Source organism: Aricia agestis, chromosome 4 (assembly GCF_905147365.1).
Source record: "Aricia agestis chromosome 4, ilAriAges1.1, whole genome shotgun sequence".
Lineage (NCBI taxonomy): Eukaryota > Metazoa > Arthropoda > Insecta > Lepidoptera > Lycaenidae > Aricia > Aricia agestis.
This window is the reverse complement of record NC_056409.1, coordinates 20467194-20485480: the sequence shown is the minus strand read 5'-3', so window position 1 is coordinate 20485480 and position 18287 is coordinate 20467194. Positions and strand designations below refer to the sequence as shown.

The 18287-nt window shown below is 38.6% G+C and overlaps 1 long non-coding RNA gene across 1 annotated transcript; it reads left to right on the top strand.

Moving 5' to 3' along the window:
- The first annotated feature begins 1395 nt into the window (after positions 1–1395).
- On the top strand, positions 1396–17728 carry LOC121726403. The gene is made up of 3 exons (XR_006035531.1): positions 1396–1456; positions 8095–8096; positions 17718–17728. It is a non-coding gene; the product is annotated as an uncharacterized LOC121726403 (long non-coding RNA).
- The last annotated feature ends 559 nt before the right edge of the window (positions 17729–18287 follow it).

Here is an 18287-nt window from a genome sequence, read left to right as displayed (position 1 = left end):
TAGTATTGCAGGGTCTAATTATCGTGTGTATTATTCGTGAATCGTGGGTGAAACATGGCCTTTCTAGTGCTGCCTGCTGGTAGTTTTGGAGGTCGCTTAGCGGCTGGGATCTAAATGCAAATTAATGTTTTTTAATATATTTAAATTGGTAACAAAAGATGAATATTTACAACCTATTCTTTTTATCTATATCTATACTTATTAATTATTATAAAACAAACTCGCTTTTTTCCCTCATGTCCCTTTGTTCCCTTTAATCTTTATAACTACGCAACAGATTTTGATGATTCTTTTAGTGTTAGATAGCCCATTTATCGAGGAAGGCTATAGGCTATATTTTATCACGCTAAGACTAAAATGAGCGAAGAAATAGAGGAAAATGTGGAAAAAACGGAGAAAATTATTTTAAAGGGCTAACTTGAACGCGCTAATCTCAGTAACTACTGGTCCGATTTAAAAAATTATTTCAGTGTTAGATAGCCCATTTATTGAGAAAGGCTATAGGCTATATTTTATCACGCTAAAACTAATAGGAGAATGTGGGGGAAAAAAGGGGGAAATTATTTGAAAGGGCTTATCTCACGAACTACTGGAGCAATTTTTATGTTATTTGGCACAGATAAGAAGTCGACCACGTGAAGGATCATAGGCTATCGATTTTATTCATTTTTTCAGTGACTATATCATATTTTGTACCCGTGCGACGCCGGGGCGGGTCGCTAGTTTAATATAAAATTTGGGGGCTAGCCTGCGAATGGGTCACCTGAATGTAAAGCAACTACCGTCGCCCGTGGACTCTCGCGACATCAGAAGAGTTGCAGGTGCGTTGCCGGCCTTTTAAGAGGGAATACGTTCTCTTCTTGAAGGTTTACAGGCTGATGAAAGTTCGTTTCAGAGTTTTACTGTGCGACGTGCGTAGCAGAAAGTTACTAGAATAAATTGTAAGAATGAAGTGACTGTAGGCTACAGTCTGTAGCCTTTTCTATAATTGTTCATCCTGAACCATCAACTCCTCTATTAATAATGACTTAAACATTACTCCCGATCAATCATCTGCTATGTTGCCATGAGATGTACTTCATATTCATGTTAACCGCCATGATCCATCATGTGTATGATAATATACTTGCCCCCATGGTGTAATCTGGTGTATACTGTAATGTTAAAAAATATCCACAGCCGAATATAATATTATAACCTCCTCCTTTTTGGAAGTCGGTTAAAAAACAAAGGTGCAGTTATATAGAAGCTCGCACAGGGCGCAAAAAAGGCTATTTACGGCACTGCCTATATACTTATACTTACTTAAGAATAATTAAGTAAGCTTTTTTGCCAAAAACCAATAGTTTTATCTGGTTTTATGTGATCTGATTCTGATTCCAATAATGCAGAAGATATTTGATTTATGGGCAGTGGATGGACCTACAACATTTGGTCGGATTATGTCAATTTAATGGTCGTCATCTGTCCGCTGGGTAACTGGGTTTGACAATTTACACGACCAAATTACGTAGGTCCACCATCTGCCTATGAATCAAATTCTTCGATGGTACATAAAGTTAAGACATACTGAAAGAATATAAATTTAGTAAATAGTAATTATAATCTTCTCCTTTGATGCAACTGGCATATCATAATTTAATTAATGCATAGAAAAGTGTAAGATTAAAGACATGATACTGCAATCCTTTTACAAAGGATCCTCTTGCATAAAAAAAAACATGACTTGCTCATCTGTATGTAGCTAATAATTATTTCCCTTTAGCCTTTATTGCTATAGATATAAGGACGAGATTTGTTGCTCTTTCTGCCGGCAACCCTGTAAACATAACAATCTAATAGCTGCTTGAATAAACTGATTGATAAATTTATCTTTTGAACAAAGAGGTGCATTTTTATAAGGGTAATGGTACGGAATAAAAGGCGGTTAAGTACCTACCTACCTATACATACAATTATTTATTAAGAAAATACTTTGAATAAGTATAATATTTTCTATAGAAGCGATAGTCATGGTGTCTTTATCCCGAGATCATACCCCTCTTTTACTAGATCATTTTGTATTATGATTGTAGATCAATTATTATCATAGATCATTTTATGTGATGGAAAAAACATCGTGTTTATTTATTTATTTATTTAAATCAGGCATCTTGGCCCACATTATATATACCTTATCTATAAAGTCTATAGACTAACATACATAACATATTTTACATAACATATTTTATACAATTACATTTTTCCTTGATAAAATCGACGTAAAAAAGTTGCGTGTAACATCTAGTAGAAAATAAATAAGGAGATAAATCTGTTATGAAAATCGATTATTAGTACAATATTTCAGTTATTAATACTTTCCTAAAAATTCAATTTAGATAAATCTTAAACAGAAAACAAATATTTAAACAAAATTGTAAATACATTTTATTCTTTCCATTTGTGCACTTCACCTACATTATTGACTGCGCGTTCGGCGTTTCACACGGAAAATTTATAAGACATTCGATTTAATATTAAATGTTTTGTAAATCCAGTCTGAAATGTAGGAACGACTTACGACACACTAACGGCTGAGATTTTAAGGGCTAGATACACAGACAGGGTTGCCAGGCGTCCGGATAAAGCCGGACACAGTCAGGCTTTTTGATTGCGTGTCCGGCCAAAATTTAGAGGAGTCCGGCTTTTGTAGACCTTTATATGAAAATCCAACTAATTTTGGACGGTTTTACACCTAATAAAATGAAAAATTTATGTTAAATTGTTTTAATAAAACAGAAAATGGCGAACGTATTGCTAATTTGCTACACTAAGATTTCAGATTCTAAGAACTCGATAGCAGGACTTTTTTGTAAAAATGTCAGGCCAAGCTGGCTGCTTTGTCCGGCTTTTCGGTTTAGCGACCTGGCAACACTTACTTCTTAGTTCTTACTGTATGAAAATTTTGAGAAACGAATCATTAATCAGCAGAGTAAACTTACTTAATTATTTGAAGGTGCGCACTGCGCCTACCACTAAAATCCAAATAGAAGTTTGGCAATAAAACTCATAAACTTTAATTTTAGCTTGTTTTTGCATCAATTCCTAATAAAATATACCTATTTGCTTCCCTTTATGCCTTCACAATTCACATTCAAAAAGAATCGCGCGGCTGTCGTAGGTACTGCAGCAGCGCGATTTCTTCTTTAATATTTAAAAGTATAATTATTATCTATAGAAATCGCGCTGCTGCCGCACCACTAGCAACCTAAGGGCCATACCTCACCGGGACGCCATCGCGACGTAGCCAGTGACGTTACCATGTCAGCTCTACGTCGCCGCAAAACGGTGTTTTTAAACTTAACTTTAAGGCGGGGATTAATCTCAATCCAAAACTATAACTTTGCACACAACCAAAGACCAAGCGTATACGCATCGCAATAAGATTCATTTTAGCTTAGCATAAAACTGATGTCACTCGAGCGGATTTTCTCTATTTTTTCATGTTTTTTTAAAATATCTTTGGAAATAAACATTATGAAACAAAATTGTTCGGTTAAAGAATTTTTAATATAGATTTACTAACAATTTATTCAAACAAAATGTATAATTATCCTAGTTTTTATCGGAGGTGAGTTTGTAAATTAATTACAGCCAAAGTATTACGTTTTATTAAAATGTTTATGGTTTAAGGTATTTTAAATATTGTGCTTTATACCTCATATTTTTTAAAACTTCGTTATTATATTGGAACTAGGTAAACCGGAAGTCGCGGAATAACAAATTGGGGTTTATCCTCGCCTTAAGAAAAACAGCGCTTTGCGGCAACGTAGAGACGCCAGACGTTGCTTGGACGTTGCCATGGTTACGTCGCTGTGGCGTCCCGGTGAGTTATTTATTTATTTTATTAATTTATTTATTTACTACTAGGCTACGTAGGCCCATACAATATATACCTTATTTAGTATATAAAGTTATAGCATAGGGGCTCTTATGGGCTATGGCCCTAGGCCATACCTCACCGGGACGCCATGGCGACGTGGCCAGCGGTGTCGCCAACTAGTTCTTTTAAGATGTATGACGGGTAACTCACCTGGCGTCCGACTGGCGACGTTGCCAAGTAGCCAGAGTCGACCGCTCCGCATGCGGCGACTGTTGACGTTGCCAGTTGTTTGCAGCACGTCTTTACTTTGTAGTTTGTATCTTCCGTCACGTCACTCAATCAGTCGCTGATTTTAGTGATATCCAGTATCCTCAAATAATTGAACATTTTTTCAAGGTATTTTCATTTTTTCTCACTTCTTCAAAGTATTTAAGAAAATCACCGCTTTGCGGCGACGTAGAGACGCCAGACGTTGCCATGGTAACGTCACTGGCCACGTCGCTGGCATCCCGGTGGCGTATGGTTCTAATGTGAAAGGCACCTTTATGTACAAGTGAATTAAAATGTTTGGGATCAAATAATCCTAATTCATTATTCAAATTAAAAACACGCCTAATCAATGAAGCATCCGTTTCCTCGTTCAATTACCGGCCCAGTTTCATGAAGTCGGCTTTTTCATTTCCTAGTCAATGACTTTTAAACTCCAATTGGTATTTTTGAAAGAGAATTTTACCTTGTACCGTTGAACAGGCCGAATGGTAAAGAAGTGAATAGGGCTACCAAACGTCTGCTTAAAGACGGACATAGGATTTTAAGAAACAGAGACAACGACGTGACGTGGCAATACAATGATATATATTTTAATACAGGTACTTTTCTATATTAAGTATACTTGAAGCTGAAGAGTTTTTATGTTAGGCTTGCTGTAGTTTGTTTGTTTACGTTTAAACCCGCTAATTTCGTGAACTATTGGAATGATTTTAGTGTAATTTGGCCACGGAGAAAGACAATAATATATTAGGCTACTTTTTGTGGGAAAATGAACGGTTCCCGCGAAATACCGGGCGGAGCCGCGTAGAATGTTTATAGCGGTATAAAATGTGGCAACTTCACGCGATTTCATGGATTTTCAATTTGGCTTTTGTTCATCTCCAAGTCGCGCCTCTTTTTGTCTAGTTTCGGTGTAGCTGTAAACTGAATCCAAGTCTGGGCTTTTGAAAGTTTTTGTCATAGGATAAACCAGATTTCATCATTAAACATTTTAATTCATATCGACTTAAGGCGGGGGATTCTCAATCCAAAACGATAACCTTGCACACAATCAAAGACCAAGCGTATACGCATCGCAATAAGATTAATTTTAGCTTAGCATAAAACTGTAGTTACTCGGGCGGATCTTCTCTATTTTTCATGTTTTTTTTTAATATCTTTGGAAATGAACATTAAGAAACAAAATTGTTCGGTTAAGGACATTTTAATATAGATTTACTAACAATTTATTCAAATAAAATGTATAATTATCCTAATTAATACTTATATTTCGATGAAATAGAGTTTTTTCGGAGGTGAGTTTGTAAATTAATTACAGCCAAAGTATTACGTTTTATTAAAATGTTTATGGTTTTAAATATTGTGCTTTATATCTCATATTTTTTAACACTTCGTTATTATATTGGAACTAGGTAAACCGGGAGTCACGGAATAACAAATTGGGGTTTATCCTCGCCTTAAGTGCACGCAAAATAGAGTCTGAACTCTCCTTATTTCAAAACATGTCCGTAATCCTATACGCTTTCTTCTTTACTCCTTTCGCAAAATCAGATAAAGAGTATATTGTCTCATACTCGTTATCTATAATATAGATATCGAGTATAGCGTTATGCGTTCTTCATTGGTTTCTGCTGTAGGTACTCTCTCTGTGTAACTCTTATTGTTACTCTTTTTTGCCCAAATATTGGCAAAATTTGCCTTTTTATCCGGCTTAAGAATAATGGCTACCCTAGGCTAGCTATTTTCGCATTTATAGCAACGTAACGTTTCCAAATGATCACGCCGTTTTAACAAGTTAACTGTCGCTTCCGCCTTTGAAATGCACGATGTTTTCAATTGGTTTTTCAAATGGGTCAAACTACTACTCGACTGTCAAATCATGCTCTCTCGCACTCGCATTGCTAGCGACATGCGCAAATGCGAGAGAGCAAGCTTTGACATTCGTCTAGTTGGCTTGGTCGAGTAGTACCGACTCATAACCAGCTGGTGTCATAAAATGTCGAAAATAGTTCGGACTCAATAATGATTAAAGGCGAAACCGCACTAGAGCGACACGACACTGCGCGACACTTCACTTCCATAGAACTGACGTTTTACAAACGTGAATCTGACGTTTTATGAGCGTCAGTTCTCTGTCAGATCTGTGGAAGTCCGAAGTGAAGTGTCGTGTCCTGACTCCTGTCGTGTGGCTATAAATGATATGACAAACGGACATACGGTACTAACTTTTGCCCGTGACCACTGACCTCTATAATACACTGGACAGGCGATCGCTATCAATAAAATGTTCCTATTTGAAAGTCGCCATATTGGCGCTGATTGCTATGTAAAAGCAGTACTAGTGAGTGTACTTGGAACTACTATTTTGCAAATGGCGGTTGTAATTTTCTATGTAATTAGTTCACAGTACGCTCACCGCGGCGCTTCAAATCGGCACAAAAAATAGCTGTCATTTTGTACGGCATAGCCTGTCCAGTGTATTATAGAGGTCAGTGCCCGTGACTCAAAACCAGGGTATTTCACCGGAACCATAATTTTCCCGTGATAAAAAGAAGACTATGAAATCCTTCGCGGTCTACTTTGCGTGTGTTCCTACAAAATCGTACCACAATCTTCGAAACAAACAAATCTTTTATCTTAACAACATTAGGATATTATGTTAAAGTTGAAAGTTCCTTATTTTTGGAGGCTGATAAGAAAGCTATTAAGCTGTTGCTTCTTAAAGGACCCTGGATAGTGGATACAGATCTTTAGTCGCCCACTGCTGCTTTGAAAAACTTTGGTTTAATCGTAGCTCTACGATAAAATTTGAAACTGTAGACCGCGCATCGTCTTTAGACCATTGAATTCGACTGTCAATGCGCATTAAATTGAAAGTAATTAAATGTCTGAACTGGTAGATAATGGGGGTGGACGCAGGTTGACTTTATCACGTGTCTAGCACGTGACCGCTTTACTAACACCTCTACACCTCTGCCCTCGTGCCGCTAATACATATATTATAAACGATAGCTATAGGAATCAGTATCTATTGCTTTAATAGATATTTTACCCCCGACAAAACCAGAGAGTTCTTATAATGTGGACGTGCCTGTCTGACCGCACGTATATAGAAGATGTAGAAGACAAAAGTAGTAGATCGAGCAAATCATTTTTATAACACAACAATGTGTGTATTAAGAATTAATATTTTTATAAGAGTTGCAGGTCTCAGCATAATATATCGTATTTCGGAACGGAGAACGCTGTTTTTCCGATTAGTTGCTGCTACAGACTACAGAGATCAGAATAATTCCAGTAGTAGAATTATTAGAAATACTCAGAAGATGTCACTCCCAGCCTTTAGAAAGCATTGAAATAACTACTGAAACTTTTTTCCCTAGCTTTATTGTATTAGACCATTGCTCAATGGTTTCAACTTTCGATATTTCATCAATGCATGTCAATGTGTCAGCAGCGATGGGTAATAGAACAATAGCGATGGATATTTTATTGTTACAGCCATTACACGTCGCAACTGCCGCTTGATCACATTTTACATTGCAACGTGCCAGAATGGCGATGCAATGCGACTCGAAATTCGAATATCGATGAATTTTTTAATTTTTCAAAACTGAACTTTTTATAATACGTCTTATTAGTTACTAGCTGTCCCGGTGAACTTCGTGTCACTTTAAAACCTTCCCTGGACTTCTACGAATAATTTAAGAGTAAAATTAGCCCAATCCGTTCAGCCGTTTTCGAGTTTTAGCGTTACTAACACAATTGAAAATCCATTTTTATATATTACGAGCTTTTGCCCGCGGCTTGGCTCGCGTTAAGAAGTATTATTATATACAAACTTTAATCCCCTATTTGAACCCCTTGGGGTTGGAATTTCCGAATTTATCAAAATCCTTTCTTAGCGAATGCCTACATTATAACATCTACCTGCATGCCAAATTTCAGCCCGATCCGTCCAGTGGTTTGGGCTGTGCGCGTTGATAGATCACTATGTCAATCAGTCAGTCACCTTTGAGTTTTATATACATATATAGAAGATATAGATTACTTACAATATACAGTGTGTAACAAAAATAAGTGATAATACTTTAGGTTGTGAACGTGTTCCTTGTAGAGAGTTCACTGTGAGAGTAGCAGCTCTGAAAGTCGAAATTTTTTTTTCACTTTTGTATGGGCAACGGCCCGAGCGTCACGACTCTTTTTTTGGTCTTTCAGCGCTGCTACATTCACAGTGAACTCTCTACGAGGAACACGTACACACCCTAAAGTATTACTTCACTTATTTTTGTTTACACCCTGTATGTTACGCTCAAAGAGCGAAAACGCTCAATGAGCGGAAATTAGCTCACAACGCGTTGTACTGTAAAACAGCCACAACGCGAAATTCGCGTTGTGGCTAATCTAAGTCTAATTTGAAGTCCATAGGTATGAAAGATAACTTATCAGTTATCACTTAGTTTTGTTACACCCTGTATATTAAACATGCCGAGTGTTCGACCGAGACTCGGCCGAACACTTAACGCAATTAACATAAAGTGCTCTCGGTCGCCGAGTAGTACTCGGTAGTCGGTAGTAGAATCATGGCGATCGACAGCGATCGCTTGCCAATTGCCATCAACACGTAATAGCGGCGGGGTTTGTGCTCTGTAGCCACATTTGTGGGTTCTGTACCGTTTATTTTCTTATCGCCCTCGTAGAGTAGGTGAAGGCGAGGAATCGTGAGAAAATATTGCGAATTGAATTCCAAGACTTTAGAATACTGAGGGGTGAGGCTCCCCGCTCCTGTAGCCACGTAATCGTAAAGTTAACGTAATGCTGGCTTCGCACGGCGCGTAACACGACGGCGCGTAGCTCGAGCTGGCGCGGCGCGGCTCGTGATATTACGCGCCGTATTGAACGGGTAGAGTGGTCTCGCCTGTTGGGTCGTGCTCGCTCCGTACAGTTTAAGCGGCTCGGCGCGGCGCGGCTTGTGATATTACGCGCCCTGAGAAGCCATAAGAAAATGAAATCTTAACTCTACGATAGAATATCTAAAAATATACAGTTTGGAGGCAATAAATATCGGTAGAGTATTGCCACATGTATGGCACACCAAACTGCGTGTTTCTGATGCTATTGAACGGCGCTGATTGTTACCCATCGCACCTGTTACACCATTAGGTGTTTCGCTTGCTCGTTTGCATTTATAGATTATGTAAACATACTAGCTGTTGCAAGCGACTTCATCCGCGTCAACATAGTATAATAACAAAGATGGATAGTCCGCTAACAAATATGAAAAAAGTAAAAGATAACCTCCTCTTTTTTGGAAGTCGGTTAAAAAGTAGCCTAAGTTACACCTTAGGTACTACATCAGCTATCTACCAAAAAAAGTCCCGGCAAAATAGCTCGAGCCGTTTCAGAGATTAGCCGGAACAAACAGACAGACAGATATACAGACAAAAATTGAAAAAAAAAGTTGTTTTGGTGTATGGAGCGTATATAGATTCATACGCATGTAGTAAAAAACGGTTCTTTCAATATTACAAACAGACACTCCAATTTTTTTTTTTATTATTTTTTTATTTTTTTTTATGAAATAAGGGGGCAAACGAGCAAACGGGTCACCTGATGGAAAGCAACTTCCGTCGCCCATGGACACTGGCAGCATCAGAAGAGCTGCAGGTGCGTTGCCGGCCTTTTAAGAGGATACCACAGCAGCTAGAGAAATGAAAAAAAAGTACGTGTAATATCTATAGCTGTCTCCCTTACCTCAAGCCTATACCGCAGAACGCGATAGAGACAACTGCAGAAAATCCAGAAAATCAACGATTCGTTGTCCCCTGATTCCTTCTCCAAAACTTAACCGATTTAAGTACTTTTTTCATTAAAGATTAAAAAAGGCTTGAGCTGTGTTCCTATGTTTTGCTTTTTTTGTATAATCTATCCAAATCTGTTTTCTGGACGTTTGAACACAGTGGAAAATCTGGCCATTTTTTTGGGTTTTTGAACGTTCATATCTTATTTAATAATTAAATTATGAAAAAAAGGAAAACATAGGGACATTTTATTAGTGGCCGTAGATATTCAGGAAAAAAATTATAACTCTACTAGCATTATCCAGGGAGGAAACAGGGGACAGCGTTTGTATGGGAAAAATGGCGGTGTGGAATCCTCTTAAGGGGTAATAGGGGAGGGTACGGAAGGGAATAGGGGAGGGTACGGAAGGAAATAGGGGAGGGTAGGGAAAGGAAAAGGGTAGGGGATTGGGCCTCCGGTAAACTCACTCACTCGGCGAAACACAGCGGAAGCGCTGTTTCACGCCGGTTTTCTGTGAGGACGTGGTATTTCTCCGGTCGAGCCGGCCCATTCGTGCCGAAGCATGGCTCTCCCACGTCAAAAATTTATATGTATGTATGAATAGATATTAAACATATTATGATATCTAATAATAGCTCCCACACCGGTTTCGGTGACGGTGGCCGGTTTCATTGAAACCAGGCCAGCTACGCAGGAGTAATTTTATAGTGCCCAAGTATGTGCGCAGTACACAAGAGCACTCTCTATTCCTTTACTCTCATAACCCAGTGGGACGGACGACCGACACGACTGGCGAGAGATCAGGCGCAGGACCGACTTTTTACATGCCCATCCGACGCACGGATCATCTTACTTGTCAGACAATCAGGTGATCAGCCTGCATTGTCCTAACCAAACTTGGAAATAACATGTTTCCAACGCGGGAATCGAACCCACGACCTCCGAGTCAAGAGCCGCGCTCTATACCACTAGACCACGGAGGCGTCCAATGATTTGTGATATCTAATAATATTACTGTAACTACACACTTCCGATTACAGTAACTATCTAGTTATCTGAGCTTCCGATGCAATTTGTTAATAATTAGTAAGTATACTGTATTCTCATCTAGAATTTGAATCAATGACTTACCAAAGTAAATCTAATAAGTATACTTACTTATAACAGTAGGTCTCTCAAATAGCAATGTTAAATTTATTATTAGTCCCTAAGTAGGACGATATCAGTTTCTGTCCCCGTGGAGGACACTCGTCCCACGCCCTGAGAGCAATATCCACAATATTACCTCAACGTTTGAATATTGATATTGGCGGAAACCAACCGGCGCGGCGCAATGGCAGGAAGCGGAATAAACCACACTAATATTATTTCGCTTTTAACGTGACAATCAGGTGCATGGGTACCCAGGTAGGGGTATTATTTTGTCTTCTAGGGGGTGCAGCTGCTCCCCCTAGAAGACAAAATAAACGTAAATTTTCCTAGCAAGTGGGAATTAAAAACGTGTTACCTACTCTGCGCAAAATGAATTGTTGGAAACAAAATATTATATTAATTTCAGTCAGGCTAATAAAAGTCACTACACTACAGATGTAAGAACCTAAGGTTTCATCCATGTGAGAGTAAGTTATGTCTGATTCCTCTGGGATCTGGGTCTATTGTAATCGGTTTAGACTTGGCAACGGCTTCAGGCTTCATGTATTTAAAAACCTTCTATTACAACATGAAAGAAGAGAAGTCATGCACACATTAACCAAAACGAAAGACACCATAAAAGTTCTAGGTATTCTACGACCGCGCCTTAACCGGAGTAGGTACTATTATTTATTATACCTATTCTGTGCCTTAACTTTAAGTTTCCCGGCTCTCAATTCTTTTCCGGGATACCTTAACATTTCACTAAAGTTTTTACTCCAGCTAACTAGTGTCTGAAAACTTTAACGTTTTTGTCTTAAAACTTAAGCGATACATAATACCAAGGGACTGGTAGACACTTGGCGTTTATGCATAGTTATCACTTATCAGTTAGGAAAAACGAGCATTTAAAGTTTAGTATAAATCGTATTATTATACCACATTATATTATACCACTAAGGTAGCCATTTAAATGTATCTAATGGTAACATACCCTACATTTACCTTTTATCCAGACTCTATAAAAAGGCTAAATAGAGTTGATTGTCTATTTGAGGCGGTGATTACCCTAATATTACCTATAGCGGTGGCCGGTGAGTGGCCGGCCGGGGCTGCCAGCTGTACACCCTAGGATTCTGCACTAAATAAGGTAAATTTCTTTAAAATTTGGCAAAACTGGACATATTATTTTTAATTCTAGGTATTTAATATTCACCGTTTTAATTAAACAAGACAAAAAACTCAGTAACTCGAAGTAAGAACGGGTGTAGGTAATGGTATGATTTTTTCTCATTTTGAATTTTCTTTTTCCCTGTCTAAAACTAGCTATGAAATAAAATTAAAAATAGTATAAGGCGTTAAAGCAATCCATACTATAATATTATTATAAATCTGTCTGTCTGTCTGCTACCTCTTCACGCCCAAACCACTGAACCGATTTTGCTGAAATTTGGCATGAGGGTACTTTGAAGTTTGAGTCCCGGGAGCAGTGGCGGCCTTACCTATTGCGAGGCCCCGGGTGGAAGGTTTTTTTTTAAATGAAAATAAGGGTGCAAACGAGCAAACGGGTCACCTGATGGAAAGCAACTTCCGTCGCCATGGACACTCGCAGCATCAGAAGAGCTGCAGGTGCGTTGCCGGCCTTTTAAGAGGGAATAGGGTAATAGGGGAATGTAGGGAAGGGAAGGGAATAGGGGAGGGTAGGGAAAGGAATAGGGTAGGGGATTGGGCCTCCGGTAAACTCACTCACTCGGCGAAACACAGCGCAAGCGCTGTTTCACGCCGGTTTTCTGTGAGAACGTGGGGGGTCTTTTTGAGACAAAGGGTCTTTGCAATGCCCTTTGTCTTAAAAAAAACGGCCAAGTGCGAGTCGGACTCGCGCAATAGGGTTCCGTACCATTATAGAGCAAAATTGGGTCAAAAATTGTGTTTTATTGTATGGGAGCCCACCTTAATTTTTTAATTATTTTAATATTATTATTACTTAAATATTAAAGTAAACTTTGAGAAAAATTCAAGTACCTACCTGTGGCCATTATTAATATAGTGCAAAAAAGGCCAAAAAATCACGTTTGTTGTATGAGAGCCCCCCTTAAATATTAATTTAATTTTGTTTTTAGTATTTGTTGTTATAGCGGCAATTTTCACAGATTGTGTATATCTATACACAATCTGTGAAAATTTCAGACGGACGGACGGGTCCCGTTTTTACCCTTTGGGCACGGAACCCTAAAAACAGATTGCGAGGCCCCTGCAAGACAGACAGACTTATAATATTAGTAATACTAGCTATTTGACCGAGCTTTGCTCGGTATTCGATAAAACACGAATAAAATGACATTTTCTAAAAATGATTCCTAGCTAGATCGATTTATCGCCCCCGAATCCCCCTGTATACTCGTACTAAATTTCATGAAAATCGTTGGAGCCGATTCCGAGATTCCAATTATATTCCAAATATATATATATATATATATATATATATATATATATATATATATATATATATATATATATATATATATATATATATATATAAGAATTGCTCGTTTAAATATATAAGATAACAATTAACAGGATTGATATTTTCTACTTTTATATATGGCGACCTCTGTGGCTCAGTGGTTGAACACGTTGTCAGCGCTCATGCCGGGGGTCGCGGGTTTGAATCCCGCCGACGCGACGGAACAAAAAAATTTCATAAGTTCCTGGATCATGGATGTCTGGTACCTGTAATCACCTGTAACACATTACACAAGTCCTTCAGTTAATACCACGGGGCCAGACTGACGTGGTGTGATTGTGTGAAGCGTCCATAGATATTATTATTATCCATTCCATAGATATGGCAAGGATAATAAATCCAGTGCTGGCAACACCACGGCAGTCGGCAAGGTCAATCTCATGACTTGTTTAACTTGTACGTACTTCGCTCGTGGGAGCGGTTTTACTTTACGTTTCAGAGTTTAAAAGTTAAAACGTGCAGCTTTTATTAATCGTAACTAGGTTTACTGTGTAATCCGTATTATAAGCTTTTAAAACCCCATTTTTTGCTTGAAATTTTAAAGTGTTTGCTGTTTTATACTATGCTGGGTGAAATTTTGAAGTTGAGGGATAGAGCTGAAAGAGAAATGTGCTTATTTGGTTGTGATTGCTAGAAATAGTTAAAACTCCATTTAGATTTAAACTATGAATTAGTTACTAGATGTTTCCCGCAATTTTGTTGCAACGAAAATCGTTTGTCGCACGTTATTCTCGAGAATTCGCCAATTCGCGATTTCACACACGGCACCGTCTGTGAAATCCGCGGGAAGTGGCGCGAAATAGTCAAGTAAAAGATACAGACCAAACCATTGTTCCAACTTCCAACCAAATCATTCGCAGGAATGCTCAAGAATTCACTCGCTTCATGAATCCCGGTAAATTGAGCCTAAGACTGGGCTTGACATATTCCAACTAAATTATGTAGGTCCTCTATCAGCTGGACAGCTGTATATGAATAAATGTCTCTGTTACGGTCAAGTTACGGTAATATAGTTAGTCATGCCTAATCTCAACCTCGATATACCTTTACTTCCTAAACGACATTCAGTTTTATTAATTGTTTTATCAAATAAATTCCCACTTGACGAATCAGCTGCTCCTACCGTATTCATTTTCTGTGGGCAAAAACAAAATGGTGGGATGGAGTACTAGAACTAATCGGTGAGCGCTCCACTGATTGGTGGTTGACCTCTGCAGCTCGATGACAACTTTATCATCATGGTATGAAACATAACTGCTTTGGTATGTCCTTATGTATTTAAAAATCTACAGATTTTTATGCGGCTTACTTTTATAAGAAGGTATACAGTGTGTAACAAAAATAAGTGATAATACTTAAGGACGTGTACATGTTCCTTGTAGAGAGTTCACTGTGAAAGTAGCAGATTTGAAAGACGAATTTTTTTTTTCACTTTTGTATGCTACTAGCATATGCTTTCCGTTCTTAAAACAACGTGGAATTTCCCAAACTTGTATCTATAAAGAATCAGGATTTCTTTCAGTACCTTCCGAACAATGGTATACCTCTTCCTGGTAGCATAATATGCTTAAAATACTTCTCACGAAACCGAAGTCACCACAAATTTCCATATAAATTTTGAGGAGTTCCCTCGATTACTTAGGATGACTTCATCAGGTCACCACTTTTGTGAATATATAGTACATACTACATAGTACCAAATTGGGATGATACCCTATACACCAAAAGAAACATTTTGAAAATCGGTTCACAAACGCGGAGTAATCGTTGATTTTAAAAAAACGAACATAACACCTCCCCCATTTTGAAAGTCGGTTAAAATTGTAGCCTATGTGTTATTCTGATTTATAAGCTATATTACTGTAAAAATTCATTAAAATCCGTTCAGTAGTTTATGCGTGAAAGAGTATTAAGCATCCATGCATACATCCATAGTCCATACATATAAACTATCGCCTTTATAATATTAGTAGAATAGTGTTACGTGCTACATGTCCGTATAGGTACCATGTACCGTAACAATAGGTTAAATTTACGTACATAATGAAGCAACAATCTCTTTTACTTCTGAATCTGATGCGCGTTATCTCATCGCTTCACCGCTCCGGGCTGAACTCAACGATTAAACTTTAATTATCTCAAAACACAGTCGCGAGTTGCGAGTTAACGGGGTTCTTATAAAGTCCTGATTTACCCGACCGTGTCGTCTGACGAGGATAACTTGCACAGAACTGAGTTAACCCTGGGTTAACCGGGTAAAAAGAGTTTGTCTTCTTCATAAATACGAGGAACCCAAGGTTAACCTTAAATGAGATCCGCACAACAGGGCCGGATTTATATTTTTTATGAGTTTATGCCACTTTTGCTGCCCCTATATACGAACTCTGCCGCCAGCCTAGGACACTGCCACCCCCCCCCTAGGACGCCATAGGACGCTACCGCCCACAGGCCATGGCCTATACTGCCTAAACATAGATCCAGAGCTGCCGCACAAAATGTCAATAGCTTGCACCAATTTTACTCCAAACAGGCAATGAAAAACTGACACTTTTCTCATTGCTATGTAAATAAAATACCTTTGTAATTTCCATAATTACATAGTTTTTTTTTTATGTGCGGACCGTGAAGGTCATTTTACTTCTTATAATAGACCCCGAGCGAAACTAATCGGTGAACCCTGTATTATTTACTAATAAGCTTGTCAAGATGTAAGATCCATGACGGCAAATTAGTCTGTTAAGTGTTAAGGCGTTGAACCTTTTGTGTTGTCTATTTGTTGAGCTGAAAATGAAACGTTTTTGTTACACCTACTTTGGGTTCTTCAGTTGCTTTGTGTTAATAATTATCCTAAATGCCTTTTCATATTACCCTAAGGCTGGCCGCATAGGCACGTTTTCCGTATGCGATTTCAGTATTCGGAAATCCGAATGCATAGAATCAGTAGAAAATACTGCTGGCGCACACGTTCGCTTTTTTATGAGGGAAACGAATTCCGCGTAAGCCGGCGCGTTAGCTCGTGTAAAAAACAAACGTGAGGCCTATTCTCACGAAATTCTGAATACGGAAAACGAATTCTGGAAATCGAATACGGAAAACCTGTGTAGGCGGCCACACTAAATGTAGAATCTAGAAAGAAGTTATAGAAGAGAAGGTGACATAATATACATACTGCCACAAATTGAAGAAGTAATTGGTAGCTAGAACAATCCCCCAAGACTTTTGTATCGAAGAGCAAGAGCTGTAAGTGTAACCATAGCCTACTGCCTAGTAAACGTGGGAGAGCCATGCTTCGGCACGAATGGGCCGGCTCGACCGGAGAAATACCACGTTCTCACAGAAAACCGGCGTGAAACAGCGCTTGCGCTGTGTTTCGCCGAGTGAGTGAGTTATCCGAACCCCCACAGGAGGCCCAATCCCCTACCCTATTCCCTTCCTTACCCTCCCCTATTCCCTTTCCTTCCCTTCGCTACCCTCCCCTATTACCCTATTCCCTCTTAAAAGGCCTGCAACGCACCCGCAGCTCTTCTGATGCTGCGAGTGTCCATGGGCGACGGAAGTTGCTTTCCATCAGGTGACCCGTTTGCTCGTTTGCATTTCATAAAAAAAGTTGTGGTAGTAGTAAGCAGCAGCAAAATAAGTATATTAGTGATCGAAGATCGCCGCCCATCTTCACGCTTAGGGTGAAGCCAAACGAGCGTAATTTGTGAGTCATAATTTGTATGACAAGAAATTTACGCGACCGAAATTCTGCGACTTGTATGCAGCAGAATTTCTGCCAGCCGAAATTCTGCGACTCACAAATTACACTCGTTTGGCTTCACCGACCAACCGATGTGGATAAAAATGTGAAAGTACTTACTTCGATTTCCAAGAAACCAAATATAAGTCACGTAAAAATGAATGGTTTCGGCGCGGCGTTATAAACGAATTAAGTAATAATTTACGAATGAACGAACGTTGCGGTCATTGAATGGTATAAAACCACGAATTACTAAATTGTTACGACATTAATAATAATACTTAATAGGTTTTGCTCAAATACAGATGGATATATAGATAATAAGTTGGTAACAAGTGACAACGGTCGGGGTCAAAGGCAGGACAAGGAACCCTAAAATAACAATGAAGAGCAACAATCTCAACTTCAACCAGAATTATTATCCGGTGTATTTAACTTTACTAAAAAATCGGCCAAGCGCGAGTTGGAATAAGGAGTCAGGAATTCTCTTATTATCTTCGGAACCATGGTGCAAAATTAGGATACGGTACTTCTCATAAAACCGAAATCACCATATTATGTTTCTATGCATCTCAATTCCCATCATCGTCACCACTTTTGTGAACATGGTACCAAATTAGGGTAAAACCCTATACTTACAACAAAATAATTTTTTTTTAATCGGAACTTCACAAATGGCTTAGTAATCGTTGAACATACAAAAAAAAAATCCACAGCCGAATATATAACCTGCTTCTTTTCGGAAGTGGGTTAATAAAAAATAGTTAAGAACCTATTCTCAGGCCTAACGAATGTACTATCAGTGAAGTTGATTCCTATGCAAATCGGGGACCTAAGTAGTTTGATTGCGTTACGTCAAACCCAGTTGACAGATCACAATTAGCATTGAATTGACATATTCGACTAAATAACGTCGCGTTTGGTCTGTCAATTGCATAGGAAATAGGAATCAACTTCCT